The sequence below is a fragment of the Fukomys damarensis genome, unplaced genomic scaffold (genome assembly GCF_012274545.1).
Source record: "Fukomys damarensis isolate Sample0158 unplaced genomic scaffold, DMR_v1.0_HiC HiC_scaffold_22, whole genome shotgun sequence".
NCBI lineage: Eukaryota > Metazoa > Chordata > Mammalia > Rodentia > Bathyergidae > Fukomys > Fukomys damarensis.
The window spans coordinates 5,598,154-5,615,300 of NW_022900934.1; the positions used below are offsets into that span (position 1 = coordinate 5,598,154).

Genomic DNA, 17,147 nt, shown 5'->3' on the forward strand with positions numbered 1-17,147 from the left:
CGGGGCCTGGCATGCGCACACTGCAGGACCTGCGCAGCTGGGCGACGCATGCGTGTGGCACGAGGTGTCCTGGGGCGCGCGGGGTTATTTCCGGTGTGCGCTACCTGTGAAGCGAGAGGTGAGTGCTTCCCTGGGCTCGTGTCTGGCGACCTTGGGAATCTGGGGAGCTGAGCTGAGATTTCCGTATTATTTTGTGAGTTCCAGAGAAAGTAATATGAACAATTTTCCATAAAACAATGCTGGTGCTGGGGATGTAGCTCAGTGCTGAAGCAACAACTAATAGTTATGAAGATCCGGATGTATCTGAAAGTGCTCGGTTCGGGCTTCGCCGTGATCCAGGCAAACACAGTACTGGCTATTTTTAGTATTTATGTACGAACTGAGGGATTATACAGCCCTTTCACGCAGCCTCTCTTCTTCCGTAACTAATGGGAGAAGTTTTTACTGGTCAAGCAGGCCTGGGTTAAAATCCCAACCTCACCACCTTGCAGCCCCATCAGATTTCCCAAGTTAAAGCACAAGTCACCCCTTAAATTTGAATTTCAGATAAACAACGGATCCTTTTTTAAAGGGGAGCTACTTCCCATGTAATCCTTACGACATACTTTTACTGAAGTTATTTCATGGTTTAACTGACGTTCAAACTTAACCGGGCATCCTTTATTTTACCCAGCAGCCCTGCCAGTGCTCCCTGGCCTCCCCTTCCAGACACCCTGAGCTACTTCCTGCCTTCTCCCCCAGCCTCCTAGAGCTGAGGGTGGGAATTCTGAAGCCCAAGGACAGAGTCCTGACTCAGAACCGTGTCCTTGACCAAGAGGAAGTTGGGTGAGACCCTAAGGCAACATGGCTCCAAGGCCTGGGTCCCAGAACAGTCACCTGACCACACACCTGCTCCAGAGAACTGTTTTATTCCTTCAGTTCCTGGTTATTGGATAGTTTTGAAATGAAATTCTGAATATAAACAGTGGACTCCTTCTGTCCGTGCTGATGGTTGCCCAAGAGTGTGTGTGTGTGTGTGTGTGTGTGTGTCCTCCGTGTGTAAGCATCGTGTTGAGGGCCTGGTCATTATCACAGTACTTCTCAGTGCTTACCCTGAGCTGTCCAGTACGAGCTCTGAGGGCTTGGCTGTGAACAAGGGGGGAAGGGGGAACTGAAGGTAAACAGGAAACACTTAATGAAGTTATGGGGTGAAAAGTACACTCAGCAACCCTGCGAGGTAACGATTGTTATCCCCATTTCACAGGTGGAGAAACTGAGACTTGGAAAAGTTGAGCTACCTTCAAGGTTGCCCTTCCAGAAGGTGACAAAGCCGTGACTTCGCTTTCATGCTCTTAACCCTTAGGATGGGAGGCACCTCCTGGGGTCTGACTGGGAGCAGAGGGTCCTCCCTGGGAGCTCTTTTGCCAGTGGAATTCCTGTTTGGCCTCAGTTTTCTTCTCAGATGAAGGTGCTGTGGCAGGTGGGCTTCGGTACGTCACCCTACTGAGGAGCATGCCCAACAGAAGGCCCCGAGGACCAAGGTGAGTCGATGACACCATCAAGGCTTTTGCCAGAGGCACAGCTGTCCTGTGACTGTCCTGGACTGGAGCCCTGTGTGGCCTCTTTCCAGCGAGGGAAGGCCTCCAGCTGGTTGGAGTCATGCTACACCTGCCTTTTCGGCAGCCGACACCACAAGGTGCAACTTGAAAGGGCCTCCCAGGGCTCCGCACTGCCATAGGCCAGAGTGAAGGATTAGCAAGCAGGTCCTTCCAGCGGTTGCAGCTGCCACTCCCTGCAGGTAACTTGTGAGTTCTTGCGTGTACCCAGGCAGCTGTTGGTGCCGCTTTCACATCACAGGAAGGCAGCACTCCGGCCCCAGAAAGGTGTACGTGCCCCCAACAACCCACTGCAAATGACCCTGGAGGGTGCCCACCTCAGAGTCCATCCTGCGGTCTTTCCTCCAACCTCAGCCGGTGCTCCCCAAGAATCAAATCAGTCTGAGGTCCAGAATTTCCACATGGGGGGAAATGTTTAATTAGGCGCATTTTTCAGTTCTGCCTCTCAGATACCACAAAAGGAAAAGGAGCTGGGCGAGGAGGGGGATGCCTTTTGTACAACCAGAAAAGGCTGGGTGTGGTGGCGCACGCCTATGATCCCAGCACTCGGGAGGCTGAGGCAGGAGGATTGCTGCAAGATTGAGACAAGTCTGAGCTACATAGTGAGTTCCAGGTCAGTCTCAACTACGTAGTGAGACCTTGTCTCAACCCCCCACCCCCCAAAAAGAAAAGAAAACCACCAGATTAATTTAAAGCAAATTCCAGGCTTCACATCATTTCATCCATAGGTATTTCAACATGTACTTCTAAAGAATAAAGACCCCTTAAAACTTTATCATGCTAGAATGTGTCTTATTGGTCACTCCTTAACATTACCAAATGTTCTATCTGTTGGAGAGTTTCCTTTTTTTTAATTTAAAAAACATTAGTTTTAATTGGCAAATTGTAACTACATGGGCTGGGGATTTAGCTCAGGGGTGCTGTGCCTGCCTCACAAGTGCAAGGTCCTGAGTTTGATCCCTGATGGGGGAATTGTTTTCCTTAAATCATCAATACATTCTGTTCTGGTTTGTACCTCCATGTTTTCCCAAAGCCTCGTGTGCTCATAGGTGAGGCTTTTGGGAGGCTGCTGGATCATGGCTGTGTGATACTGGATTAAGGGTGCATAATCCTAGATTAGCCCACTGATTGGTTTAGTAGTTCTGGATGTGACAGTGGATTTACTGAAGACAGAAGCCACATTCTGGGTGTGTCACAAATGATTGGATTTCCTTTTTAAAGCTAAATAATATGCCATTGTTCATATAGGTCGCATTTTCTTTATTCATTCACTGGTTTGTTGACAGAAATTTACGTTGATTCCACATCTTGCCTCACCACAATGGAGCATAACCTCTCACCTATAAGAATGGCTACTGTCAAAAAGATAAAAGATATCACAGCATGGTAGTGTACATCGGTAATCCTAGCACTCTGAAGGCAGAGGCAAGAGGATCCCTGTGAGTTCAAGGCCAACCTGGGCTGCATAGTGAGTTCAGGGTCAGCCTGAACTACACTGCAAGAGCTTGTCTAAAACAAAAAGAAAAAAAAATAAAGGAAGAAGATAAATGTTGGTGAGGATGTGGAGAAAAGAGTTGCCTTGTCCCTTGGTGGGGATGTAAATTAGTACAGCTACTGTGGAAAACAGTACATAAGTTCTTCAGAATGTGAAAAATGGAACTACCATATGATCCAGCCGTGTCACTCTTGGATATTTAGCCAAAGGAAATGGAGTCATTGTGTCCTGAAGACACCTGCAATTCCATCTCTGTTGTGGCATTATTTACCTGGTCAAGGTACGGCCTCACAAGTTGTCTTTGTGGTCCTTTCCCCTCAAGGTGGGAATATGATGCTGTCCCTTTGGCTCCTTAGTGCTAGGGATTTTCCTCCTCTTTTCTTTTCTTTCAATTTATTTTTTGAAGCATTGCTTGTCCTAGAGAGTTTCTTGCAATTAAGAGTTGGTGGATTGCAGCCCTGTGGTGTCGATTAACATGTTTTTCTGTTTCTGGTGTTGGCTGGATTCAGAGTTGTCACTGATTTTTTTTTTTTTTTTAAGAATGTTTCCTAAGTGGTTTAAAATATTTATGGCTTCTGTTGAAATTGTTCAGAGATTTCATGCCTGGGGGCTTTGGGTTGAGAACTTGAGAACTAACCAAAGCCTCATGAAGTGAAAGAGAAGCCAAGTTTGGAGACTAAATCCACTCAGACAAATCCGTGCCTACTGTAAAACCCCTTCACAGAAGATGCCCCTGGTGGCTGATATTAGAAGGAGCTTCCCTCCACCAAACTCTGTCTTCCTGTGGGTTTGCAGGGAAGGTTCCTCAGCCTGTCCCTTTCTGTATTGCTGGCAGATACGGTAGCTTTTTACCACTGCACAGCCTGACTCCTCCTCGCTGATTGTTACTCCTTTTTCCTCACATCCCATAAGGGCTGCCGCTTGCCCTCCTTTGTGGGAACAGCCAAAGTGTGACCTCAAGTCACGCACAGAGCCATCTTCCAGCTCTGCTCGAGTCCAGCCCCTGCTCTATGAGACAATTAGTTGACAATAACCAGGAGTCTTGCTTTGATTGAAGGAGTCTTTTAAAATTAAGGCATTTTTCTGCTGCTCTGCTGCTGCTGTTTCTGTTATTTTCTTTTACCCTAAGACTGCATGGGACAGTGTTTTGATAGACACAAAAAGCCAGAAGGAATGTTCAGTGCGAGGGCTGTCACCTTGAAGCTGTTTGTACTGGAGGGGTCCACGCAGGCCCCCCGGGGGGGATGGAGACCCCCAACTCGCCCGCACCCCTGATAGGTTGTAGGTTGTCTGACTGCATCACAAGAATTTCAGGGTGTATCAGTGAGGGGCGTAGGCAGGCAAGGTAGGATGTGTATTTCTAGGGTCGCGTGGCACCTGTTAGGGACCAGGCCAGCGTGGGAGCCAGTTGTGTGTGTTTGAAGGTTAGAAAGCTGGTACAGTTGATGGTAGGTACTGTTCTCTTGCAGGTGGAAGTGTGTGGAATTTGTGGATCTATAGCATAGGAAGAAAACTCCAGGCTCTATGTACAGGAGAAAACCACAGGGCCCAATTTACAGACTTACCGTGCCATTAAGATTCTTAGGAATTTTTTGAGTGAGTTTCTTGGAAAGGGAAAGAAAAACTTTGTAATCTTGGATAACTTTGTCTTCTAAAGCTGCTTTTTTTAAATTAAAGTAAAATTTTAGCTGGACGTGGTGGTGCACACCTGAGATCCCAGCACTATGGGAGGCCGAGGCAGGAGCATCACATATTTGATCCCAGCCCAGGGAACTAAGTGACTTAGTAAGATCGTGTCTCAAAATAAAAAAGGGCTGAGGATGTCGTTCAATGTGAAGGTCCTGGGTTCAATCCTCAGTATCGAAAAGAAAGAAAGAAGGAAGTGAGGAAACAAAGAACCTTAAAATTAAAGATGTTCTCCTTTCTCCTCTCTTTATTTATTCTGCTCTCAGCAGAGTGACCTGATATGCGTGTGGCAGAGTCCTCATTCATCCAACAAACAGGATAAGCACCTTCATGTTTCCCAGCATCTTCCTGGACCTGGAGATTCAACAGAGTACAAACAAGATCACCAGGTACCTCTATATGCAATGCTGATATCTTTGTGGGGAAGTATATGATAAAGAAAAAAATCCCAATGCCCAATGTCAATTTAATAATGATGTTCTCAGCGAAGATACATCTGGTTAAGGAAAGCAAGCTATCAGGCAAAAAACAGTAGAGAAGGTGGGTAGCAAAGCCCTGTCTCTGCTTTGGGGAAGGGCACATGCAAAGGCCCTGGGGTGAGGTCTGCTGGGAGAGCAGAGAGGGAGCATGGTAGGGGACAAGGTGGGAGAGGGTGCTCCTGGCATCTAGTGAGGAGAAATTGGGGTGCTGCTAACCGCAAGGCCCAGGATGGCCCACTATGAGAAGGAGGCAGTCCCAAATGTAAGGACAGAGGGAAGTTGGAGGCAGGGTGATGTCAGGTACCTTGTGGGAGAATGGGTTTCAGGGAGGAGCTCGGAGGCAGCCAGACTGGGAAAAGGTGTTCCTGAGCAGGGAGCTGGCCTGGAGGGTGCAGAGGAGGCGGGGGTCAGGTGATCATAAAGGAAGCCATGGCGACACACGTTTTGGAGGTGTTGTATACTGTGTCTGGCGTGAGTCTTGGAGCGAGACTGATTGAATCCAAATCGTGGCTTTGCTGCTTGTTTCTGAGGAAGTGGAGAAAGGCCCGGGCATGGGCTCCTGTCAGCAGCAGCTGCCCTGAACATTGTGGGACCGGCCCAGGTGCGGCAGGCGTGGCGCCTGACGGGAGATCGTTGCTTTGGGTGCAGCCCAAGGGTTCTCCCTGCCGTCCCTCTGCATGACCCTGCCGCTCTGCAGCCTCCCCAGCTCCCCTGCCCCCGGCCACCTCGGGTGAGCTCGCTCCCGCGGTCAGGTGGGCCTGAGGGGCGGCATCAGTCCTGAGAAAGCTTCCCCTCCCCGCCACGTTTCGCTTACCCGTGACTTCTCTTCATCTACGCTGGTGCACAGCGAGCTGGTAAGGCTGCGGACGCACCGTTTACTCCTGAGGGTGGCCAGCTGTCAGAGAACAACAGAGTGGCCGGGAGAGTCCTGAGGCCTTCTGGTAGCTGCTGGCTCAGCGCAGCAAGGATCTAATAGCTGCTGGCACGCAAAGCCCCAGGGATATTAAAATGAAAAGAATTAAACTTTGCCAATTCACGATTTCTGTACAAATTGAGCAAGAACCTCACTGGATTGATATCCTCTTGGAAGCTCGTATAGAAACCCTTCCCTTTGGTTTTTATTTTCAATATTTTTATTAGTACAGTAAGTCCTCGACTTACAAATGAGTTCCGTTCTGGAAGAACATTTATAAGATAGGTGAGTCTTACTCATCTTGGACATAACTATGCAACGCAAAGCATAAACTACGCATGTTCCGTGATCTTTAGAGTTGTGCTAGTGGTTGAATGATCCATGTTACGAGAATAAGTGACGTCTACCATCTTTTTGTGTTGGTCCAGTCTCTCGATCATTTTCATGCTCGTTTCCATGGTTTCTGCTTTGCACTTCCTCGCCGTCCCCCCCACATCACCACTGCTTTTCTTCCTGCTTCGGGGCAGCCTGGGCTTGGATTGAGCACCGTGCCTCTGGACGCTGTCACACGGCACAGTGAGCACACAGAAGCACGATGGTGCCAGAGCCCAGCAGACTTGTGAGCTGCTTCTGTGATTGGTTCTCATCTGTGAATGTTTGTAATGCAAGATCAGTTCCTATCTGTGAAAGTTCACAACTCGAATGATCGCACGCATTTGTGTTACATGATTACATGCCATATGGGGAATGGGTCAAGTGCGTAACACATCTTAATTCTTTTGTCACTGCCTTCCTTCTCCTCTCTTGGTCCCTTCCCCATTCGGAAAAGATGCACCTCCCTATTTCCTATTATTTACCTTTTAAGCTTCTCATATAAGAGAAACCCTGTGATTTTTTTTGTTTTTTTTGTTTTTTTGAGACAGGGTCTCACTATGTAGTTGAGACTGACCTGGAGCTCACTATGTAGCCCAGGCTGGTCTCAAACTCACAGCAATTCTCCTGCCTCAGCCTCCCAAGTGCTGGGATTACAGGCGTGCGCCACCATGCCTGGCAACCCTGTGATATTTAAGCTTGTATTTCTGATCTATTTCCCTTAATATTATGGTCTCGAGGTGCACCCGTTTTCCTACAGATGAATCAAGTTTATCCTTTATGGCAGAGTAGAACTGCACTAGGTACAAATACCACATTTTTTTATCCGTTCATGGTGAACATACGGATCCTTTCTAAGCTTTAGCTATTGTGAATTTTATATCACAATAAACATAGGTGTGCACTGTATCACTGCAATATGATGTCTTTAACTCTTGGGAAGATACGTAGAAGGGGAACAGCTGGATCAAATGGAACTTCTACTTTTGTGTTTTGAGGAACCTCCATACTGATTTTCATAATCGTTGTCCTAGTAGTTTACATTCCTACCAACAATGTATGTAGAAGGGTTCGTTTCTCCCTGCTGCGTAGCCAGCATTCGTTATTCTTTGATTTCTTGTGACAGCCATTCTTTCTAGAGTAAGATGATATCTCAGCGTTGTTCTAATTTGCATTTCTTTAATGGTCAGCGATGCTGAACATATTTTCATGTATTTATTGGTCATTTGCACGTCTTCTGAGAAGTGTCTATTAGTTTCAGTTGCCCTTTTTACGACTGGGTCTTTTATTATGGGATATCTAATTTTTTTGAGTTCTTTATATATTCTAGATATTAGTCCTCTGCCCAAGGAGTAGCTGGCCTGAAGTTTTTCCCATTCTGTAGGTTGTCTCTTTACTCTCTTGGTGGTTTCCTTTGCCGTGCAGGAGCTTTTTAATTTGTTCTGATCCCGTTTGTTGATTCTTCATGTTATTTCTTGTGCATTTGGGATTCTGTTCAGAAAGTCCTTGCCTATGCCTGTGTTTTCAAGAGTTTCAGCTATTTTATATTCCAAAAGATTGTTTTTAACATTTAGCTTTTTGATCCATTTGATTTTAATTTAATACCTGCTGAGATATATGGGTCTAGAGTAAATCTTCTGCTGTGGATCCTAGCACCATTTATTAAAGAGGTTATCTTTCTTGCAGCATATGTTTTGACCCCTTTGTCCAAGATTACATAGCTGAAGGTGCCCTGGGTTGTTTCTGCCTCCTCTGTTCTGTTCCACTGGTCCATGTGTCTGTTTTTGTGCCAGGACCATGCTTTTTTTTTTTTAAAGCACCATAGTTTTGTAATATAACTTGAAGTCTAGGATTATGATATCTCCTACTTGTTCTTATTGACCAGGATTGCTGTCTTCTGTCCCTTATGTATTTTAGGGCTGTTTTCTCTAGTTTTATGAGGAAAGCTTTTGGTGTTTCGACTGGGTTTGCATTAAATCTGTATATCAGTTTCGGAAGTATGGCCATTTTTACAGTATTGAAGAACCCTTCCCTTTAAGCCCCTGAAGAAGTGGGCAGACAACAGGGACAGTGGCTCACGGGCTCAGGAATCAGACCATGTTTGATTTTCATCCTGTGAGCAGCCAACAACCCATGCTGGACAGTCATGTTTCTGTGTGGTCTTGGGTAGGATTCTCAATCTCTCTGTTCCTCGGTTTCTTCATTTGCAAAATGAAGATAGTAAAAGTGCTCACCTCCTAGGGCTGGTGTGAGACGCCAGTTAGTTAACACATGTCAGTGAGTGAACGTATGTCCGGCACATTGTGACTACTCGGCAAGTAGCGTGGAACACGAATGCATATCCTGAGGGGTGTCACCGTGCACACCCACAGACTGAAGGCTGCAAGTCCTCAGTGACAATCCTGCCAATCATTTAGCCTGCCTTAACCAAACTCGCTGTTCATGATCCCCAAGCCCACCCCGTGAGCATTCGCAACACCGGGGGTCCTCAGGCCACCTTGTAAACCTAGCTTCATTGAAATATAATTCACACACCACGAAATTCGGGGTTTTGAAAACTCAGTGGTTTTTAGTAAATTCAGAGTTACACAACACAATCTAATTTTAGAACAAGAAGCTCTGTCACTTTTAACCTCCTCCCCCGATCCATTCCTGCCTGTAGTCCTGGGCTGATCAGAACTTTGCCATTTCCAGCTGTGTGATCTTTAGCATGGGGTTTATTCTTCTCTGTGCCTCTCCTTTCCCACTTATAAATGGGAATGAGGATGAAACAGGCTGTTTATGTAAAGTGCTTGCCGCAGTGTCTAGCAGTCAGTCCTGGAGCCGTGTCACTGCTGCTGGCACCTGTGTGTCCATGCTGCCAGGGGTCTTGATTTTATTTATTTATTTTTTGAGACAGAGTCTTGCTATGTAGTTCTGGCTGGTCTCAAACTTGAGGTGATCCTCCTGCCTCGGCCTCCTGAGTGCTGGGATTAAGGTGTGCTCCCCCACACCCGGCTATGCCAGGTGTCCTGAGGTGAGCACTGTGGCTTTGGGGGTGCAGTTGCAGACAGTGCTGTGATGCAGGGTGCAGGGCTTCCTCCCGGCAGGACACATGGTACCCACAGCTTCACCGCCACTAGATTGTGCCAAACGAGCCTCTGCAGAGACTGAAGCAGCGTGCGCTCCCCACGGAAGAGTCCCTGTCACTCCTGTCCTTCCAGCTCCTGCTGTGCCCATCTGCCAGGTGTGAAATGCCTGTGGTTTTCACTGAGACAGTACTTATAGGATGGTCTTATTTAGCTTAGCATCTGTAGGCAGGGTTTGCAGTAGGCGTTAACAGTGTCTGAGTTCCATAGATGAAGGATCCGGCTGAGAGGTCAAGGGCCCTGGCCATCCCCGGGCTCGGCCTCAGCTTTCCTCTGCCTCCCCTGGGGCTCGGCTGACAAGCACACGTGAGAAAGATCCAGGGTGACTGTTTTCTGTTGAGAAAGCTAAGACCTGTATTCATTCTTTCATCCAACAAGTGGTTACTAAGCATCTTACTCTCTGCCAGCTCTGTCGGAAGAAATAAAGTCCCCATTTCCAGGGCTCATGGTCCAGTGAGGAGAGATGGCAAATAAAAATCGGCATCGGCAATAAGCCATAGAAGGAAACACAGCAGGGCCCAGGGCTGCGGAGCAATGGGACAGGGTGTGGGGGTCAGGGAGCCTTGGTCAGGAAGGGACGGCGCAGAGACCCGGAAGTGGGGAGGGGTGAGGCACCTACCCAGCTGCCTGCAGGAGGGGCTGCCTCATGGGGGAGTCCGAGGATCCACAAGGATGCTGTGGAGGACAGAACCCCAACACTGCCCCCCAACCTCCCCGTCCCAACACTGCCCCGCATCCCCGTCCTCTGGCTATTCAATTAGGTGAGAATCCAGGTACTGCTCTGCCCTGCTGGCAGATGAATGCAAGTCTCAGGGCGAATGACCGTAAGATACTGTGCTAACCCGGGACTTAGTCTAGTCCAGGAAGCTCTTAAGAGGACAGCGCTGTCTCTGGCAGGAGGCCACAGGGGTGGACATGTGAGCAGTTACTGTGCCCTGCTGAAGACAGAGGGAGCCATGGGACAAGGGATGCAAGAGACCTCTCTAGGTTTGGGAGCTGCCTCTAGCCAACAGCCAGTGGAGATGCAGGGACTGTAATCCTGCAGCCTCAGGCAGCTGAGTTCTCAGAAGAACTCAGTTCTCAGAAGAGAACCCGAGCTGCAGGTGAACACACACCCTGGAAACACCTTGCTTTGGGCCTGAACAGAGGTGGTGGCCACACATGCTCACTCTGGACCTCTAGGACTATGAGCCAGGAAACAGGTGTTGCTTTAAGTTGCAAGGTGTGGGCAGCTTGTTACACAGCACAGGAAGTGGACGTAAAAGCTGCGTGGCTGGGCCAGGTTGCACAAAAGGAGGGAAGAAAAGACGAGGCCTACAGGAGAGGCCATTGGCTTTTAGGCTGTGAGAGACAGCAGTGAATGTGTAACCCCAGACTTCCCCCCTGCTCCCACAGTCACCTTTGCTCATTTTCCGTGTGTCTGTCCTTCTGTCCATCCTTATATACATGTGGATCTGCCAGGGCTCTGCTGAGTGTGAGAGGACAGTAGCATAAACCACTCTGTTCAGATCCACAGTCCAGGCAGAGCTGGGTCTAGGAACGCAGCTCTTACTCTGAGAATCTGTGCCCCTCCACGCCTGCGTCTCTCATCAGTGCACCTCCCTTCTCGGGCCTTCCCACATGGGGCCACCGTGGTCCCCAGCGGCTCTGGGTCTCCTTCTTGACTCCCAGCATTTTGAGTGGAACCACCCGCCTTCCCTCTCTGGCTTCTGCAGAAGTCCCGGGCCGATGTGCACGAGCAAAGCAGCAATGATCACAGAACCAGGATGGTGCTGCCGCAAAGACCGGGCTTCGGTGTGGAGGCCACGGAGCTCCTGGCCCCGGAGGTGGGTGCTGTAGAAGTAGGACGCGACCCCGCCTTTGCCCCAGCTGTTTACTGCAGAAATAAACAGAGAAAATTAGCTGGACAGATGCTGGCACAAACGGAGCAGCCCAGGAAGGCACAGGCAGCGCGGTCTTCTTTGTAAACACACAGACAACGCCAAGAGGAGCTGCCCAGAAAGTCAGTCCAAGCCCAAACAAACGTCAAGCCAGCTGGAGGTTCCCAGCCTGCGAGGAGTAGGAACCCCCAAGTCCACATGAGCAGGAGAGGGTGACCCAGGATGCTTCAGCCGTGTGGGTGCCCGGTGAGCACTGACCAGTGCAGCCTCCGTCCTGTTACCTCTCAGGACTGGATTTGGGGCCGGAGCGGGCAGCCTTCTGGGGCCTCCAAGGACATGACCAGTCGCCCTGACCCTGGCACACACCTCTGACTGTGAATCCTACCTCCTCCTGCTCAAGCTTCTCCATTCATGAGGGCCTTTTCCCTGGTCCTGAACTACACCAGACACATTCCTGTCCCAGGGCCTTTGCACATGCTTTCCCCTGTGTCCACAGCATGCAGCATCCATGTGGTTCTGTGGCTTGCTCTCTTGCTTCTTTAGGTACTCAAGTGCAGTTCAGAAGAGGGAAGAGCCAGCCTCCCATCTCGGAGAGGCCGTCAGGCTCCAGCTGTTTATGACCAATGTATGTGTAGGAGTGGTCACAGTGTCCAAGCACAGTCACTGAGGGTTCACCTTGTGTGAGGATGGGTGTGACAATGGCATCGATCCCCAAGTGCTGGACACAGCACTTGAGCTATGGGAGGCACACGCCATCTTGTTTCTTCTCCAGAATCATCAGAGTGACTGTGGTGGTGACGACTGTCCAGGGTGCACCTGGTCTTCGCAGGAAGCCGAGGCTCTCACCTTGCAGATGTGGAGGCTGAAGAACTACTGCACCATCGTCCTGCCTCTCTGCTGACCTGGACACTCAGAGCATGGACATCCGTCACCCCTGCAGCCGCGGTCCCTTAGCAAGGGAGGGGCCCAGCTTGCCTTGCCTACCTTCTTACGAAGCCGCGTGATGGGTATCATGCCAGCTGCAGCATCATGGCCTGGCAGCATTAATGCCCTGCAGGGGCAGTTCTGCTTTTCCAGCTCAGTGAAGAGTAGTTTTAATGTTTTGGGTCCGCACGTGACTCAGTTTCCCCATCTGTAAAGTGGGGATAACGACCATCCCTGCCTTGTAGGGTTTTGAGGATCAAGTGCATTGGCAGTTTACAGACACGTGCAGAAAATGCTTAATTGGGAGGGCAGCTCTGAGGCCTCTGTACTTCTGTGACTCTGCCCTCCCTGAAGGTCCCTGGCTCAGCATCAGGGAGATCTAGAATCCTGAAAGTGGGAATCCTCCCCACGGTACTCCTGGGACTCTTAGTTTGTTGCTGAATAACAGCAGAGCTAAGCAGGCTTGTCGGGCTGATTGTGGTCCCCTTGCAGGGCTGTTGTTCATCCCTCCTCACGTGCAGCCCACCTGTAAGTGACACAGTGCTGCCGCATGGGCAGTCGGCCGCTTAGCCTCTGTCCCAGAGGTGGCAGTGCACGGACAGCGCCTCTCTACCTCAGTCTGCTTTCCTGTAACTACGTTGAAAACCACACCCACAGGTTTCCCCGTAATACAGTGGACTCTTGACTTACGAACTCGATCGGCTCCCAAGGGCTGGTGGTAACGCAAGTTGATTTCAGTCAATACCTCTGAGATCTGGATGTTTCCCTGGGTACGTGCTATAGATAGCAAGAGGCAGATGAACCCAAGTTGTTATGTCAGGCCAGTTTTAACTTGAGGGTCCACTGTAATTAGTCCTGCGTGTGCTGGTGGTGCTAGGGGCTGGACCCCTGGGACTCAGCCGTCCTGTCTCAGAATGGTTCTTGTCACTTGAGTTCACTTGCCAGTGCCAGGTTTGCTAGGGAGCAAGTTGTTTTCCAGAAGAAAGTGATTGGGCTGGGGATGTAGCTCAGTGGTTCTGCTGCCCACCTTGCAAGCACAGGGTCCTGAGTTTGATCCCTGGTTCCAAATTAAAAAAAAAAATGTGCTCAGCAATTTAGACCTGTTGAGTGCACTCATGAGTATGGGGCCCAGGCAGGTCACTCCAGGAGGAGAAAATCAGGGCAGGCGGAGGGACAATTGCCACACTTCTAGTCAGAGAACTTCTCTGATCGTCTCACGGTCATGGGGCTTCTGATGTGCTGTCACTTCTGCGCCTGCTACAATTGATCAATGTCGAGTTGGTTTGATGCCTCTTTTAAAAGTGACCCAGGGCTCGGCATGCGTGAGCGGAGTCCCTGGGATTAGCCCGGCTTCACAGCTCTTTGATTTCCTTCGTGGTTAGAGGGGTAGCTCTGTCGCCACCATGCTGTGTCCCATCTGAGATCTGCTGTTTCCCATCTGTTTGCCTGGGAAAATTACCCAGCCCTTGGGGCCTCAGTTTCTCTGTAAGACGGGGTGGAGTGGGGGTGTGTACCGTACATCTAGATGTCCCCTCAAGACTCATGGGATCATGGCAGGCTCATTGGAGCTGACTGGATGACAGAGGCATTGCAGCTGACTTGCTGAGGCTGTGGCCTGGCCAGGAGAGGCTGGTTGCTGTGAGTCTGACTTGGAAGACTGCATCTCCTTTCCGGCTCCTTTTTCTCCCTCCTTCCCGTCTGCCATGCCGTGAGCAGCTCTCCACTACCCTGTATCACACTCCCCTTGGGGCCAGCTGACTGTGGACTAAAACGTGAGCCAAAATAAACCTTGCCTTCCTTTTACTTGCCTGTGTGGGGTATTTTGTCCCAGCAGCATGGGAAATGACAAAGACAGGTGCCTACCTCTCGGGATGGTGTGGCAGTTAAGTGAGTTAATACAGTAAAGAGCTCAGAACAGCACCCGGCCCACAGCAGTGCTCTGTGAATATCAGCTGTGTGATGAGGGCTGCTAATCCGGTGTTACCTTCCAGCTGCAGTGGAAATGCCGCGCCGCAGGAACAATGCTCAGATTCTGTTCTGTGTTCACACTCATCGATCTGATCATGGGCTCTGCCTTTACTGGTCACAAGTTACCTTCGGCCTCCTTCAAGATCCTGGATTTGGTCACTTAACATCAGCGTCTCTGCCTAGAACTTGGGAGTGCGCTGTTCCATTTGTGGGCTGCAGTCTCCTGTCATGCGCTTCCGTGTTCACCCAGGACACCTGCTGCTGCCCCGGCCGCGCCTGTGCCTTGTCCTTTCCTGGGGACGACCTGCCCATGAGGCCCTCTCCCCGCCTCTCCTGCCTGTAGTTCCCAGCTCCTCGGGCTGCTGTCCGTACTCAGATCTGGGAGACCCCGATGCTGACTCAGCCTCTCCCCTGTAAGCAGAGCCACAGGGTCACAGGACCCCCAGGACCCATTTCCTTCCAGCGAAGGATATAACTCTGAAAATGCTGATGAGAACATTGCAGAGAGAGTTGCAAAACTTCATTTAAACACACGAAAGAAGGCCAGATGCTTGGGCAGCAGGGCCATGGACAGCGTACATGGACGCAGGAGACAGTGTTACTGAGATGAGACTGTGTCCGCATCTGCTGAAGTCCAAGGGAATCCAGCAAGTTATGCCAAAGCTCATTTGCTAGAACAAGGGCTGTGAATAAGTTTGACAGCTTGGAAGAACCTGGGGGGAGGGTTCACCCTGCGACGTCACCCACGGAGAGGTCAGCACTCTGGTTATTGAGAGGCCGAGGACTGACACATGACAGAGAAATGGGTGAAAGAAGGAGGCCCGCTTGCTGCACGACTCAAGGGACATGGACAGTGATGGATGGAAAAGGATGGGCCACTCCAAAAAAAAAAAAAAAACCAAAAACAGAGCTGGGACAACTGTTTTTCCATGTGCTGTGAAGAAATTCATTCCTACCCTGTATCACACGCAAAACTCGTTCCCAGATAGATGAAAGACCTACATAGGAAAAACAGACTTCCAGGAAGAACCCTGAAGAATATGACTTGAGGGAAAGGGATGACGTCTTAAACACGGCTAGGGAGGAAGAGAAAGACTGGTGTCCAGGCTGTGGGTTCTGGAGTCGCCTCTGCAGCCACCACCCACAGCGTGACAGCCCTCGGGCTGCTTCATCCCCCGCCCTCCCCCGCGTGCCCCCACTCATAGGAGGCAGGCCTGTATTTTACGTTTCCTCTTTTCTTTCCCTGCACTCCTAGGGATTTAATCCAGGGCCTTCACGCTGACCTATCTCCCCACCCCTTTTTTATTTTTTATTTTGAGACAGGGTCTTCTTGCTGAGTCACCGAGGTACCCAGGAGCTGGACTCAAGCTTGTGGTCTTCCCGTCTCAGCCTCCCAGAGTGCAGGGGTTACAGGTGTGTGCCACAGTGCCCAGCATTGTCCTCATTCTTTAGTCTACCTATAACCCAAGTAAGCTGTGATCTAAGGTTGCTTCTGAGCGACACAGTGATGATGGTCCTATGCGCCCCGTGTGTGGGGGGAGCTAGGTGAGACTCTTGTTTAAAAGATACTCAGGCCGGGGATCTAGCTCAGTGGTTCTGTGCCTCCCTCGCAAGCTCAAGGTCCCGAGTTTGATCCCCAGCACCAAAAAAAAAAAAAAACAAAACACAGTGCCACCTCTTGTGCCCATGGGCGCTCAGGACACCCTCTCACCTGGTGGCTGCCACAAAGCCAGTGATCATTAGAGGGCTTCATGGGACCCACCCCCCAGGCCGGGCTCTGGCTGGCGGTCATGTACACCAGCTCACTGAGACCTCAAAAGGCCTTGTCTTCCTCATTTTATGCACCAGGAAAGTGAGGCTCGGAGAGGTTAAGGAACTGGCCCACTGGCAGCAAGCAAGTAGGGAGAGCTGGGGGCCGAATGTGGGCCTGCCTGTCGCCAGGATCCGAGAGCCTCTCCCTCCTCTGTAAGACAGTTTCTCGGGGTCCCCTGCAGGTGGATGCCCCTCACACTCGAGCCACAGCCCTGTGGCCCTAGGGCTCCTGCAGAGTCTAGCTCAGGCCTCGTGCTATGACACTGAGGCCTCATGTGCTCCCCAGAGAGGCAGGAAGAGCCAAAACCCCCTGGCTCCAAGGCCTCGCTAATACAATTAGAATGTTCTTGTCGGAGGATTTCTTTTGGAGATAGCCAAGCAAGCCACGTACACAGCTGTGGGAGTAAGGGCCAAATGCAGTGTGCCATTGCGATCCATCTCTGTGGGGGAGTTTTGATTATTTCTGATATCTTTGCACTTTCTTCCTGTGCGTCTGTCCTGCCTTTTCTTCTGAGGCCACTCTGAGTGTCCCGGTGCAAGGCCTCCATCGCTGGAACAGCAAGGGTGTGAGGGCTCCATGCTGATCAGAGGGTCCTGCCTGACTCTGGGAGGCCCCCAGGTCCTCCCTGACCTCCTTCCATCACTTGCTTAGCAGAATTACACGGAGGCTGGAGAAAGCTGGGTCAGAAACTGCCCTTTCTGTTCACTTTGAGATCCGTCCCCAACTCATTGCAGAATCCCTGGGCCGGCTTCAACCTGGACCCTGCACAGCTGATTCCTGCCGGAGCTCTAGAGCCAAACGCTAATGAAGTCACCACAGCGTCCCTGGGGCCTCTGAAGAAGGAGCAGAAACTGGGAGGCCGCACTTGCAGTTCACAGCCTCCCTGGGGCTCGT

The 17,147-nt window shown here is 50.4% G+C and overlaps 1 long non-coding RNA gene across 4 annotated transcripts in view; it reads left to right on the forward strand.

Annotated features, from left to right (window-relative positions):
• Positions 1–17,147, forward strand: part of LOC104865334 — a 33,348-nt gene that overhangs the window by 238 nt on the left and 15,963 nt on the right. Inside the window, exons 1-5 of one of the 4 annotated variants that reach the window (XR_781116.1) lie at positions 46–118; positions 1,244–1,300; positions 1,430–1,520; positions 5,043–5,165; positions 11,384–11,648. This is a non-coding gene — a long non-coding RNA (uncharacterized LOC104865334). The other 3 variants (XR_781119.1, XR_781118.1, XR_781117.1) reach the window with 3 other exon arrangements.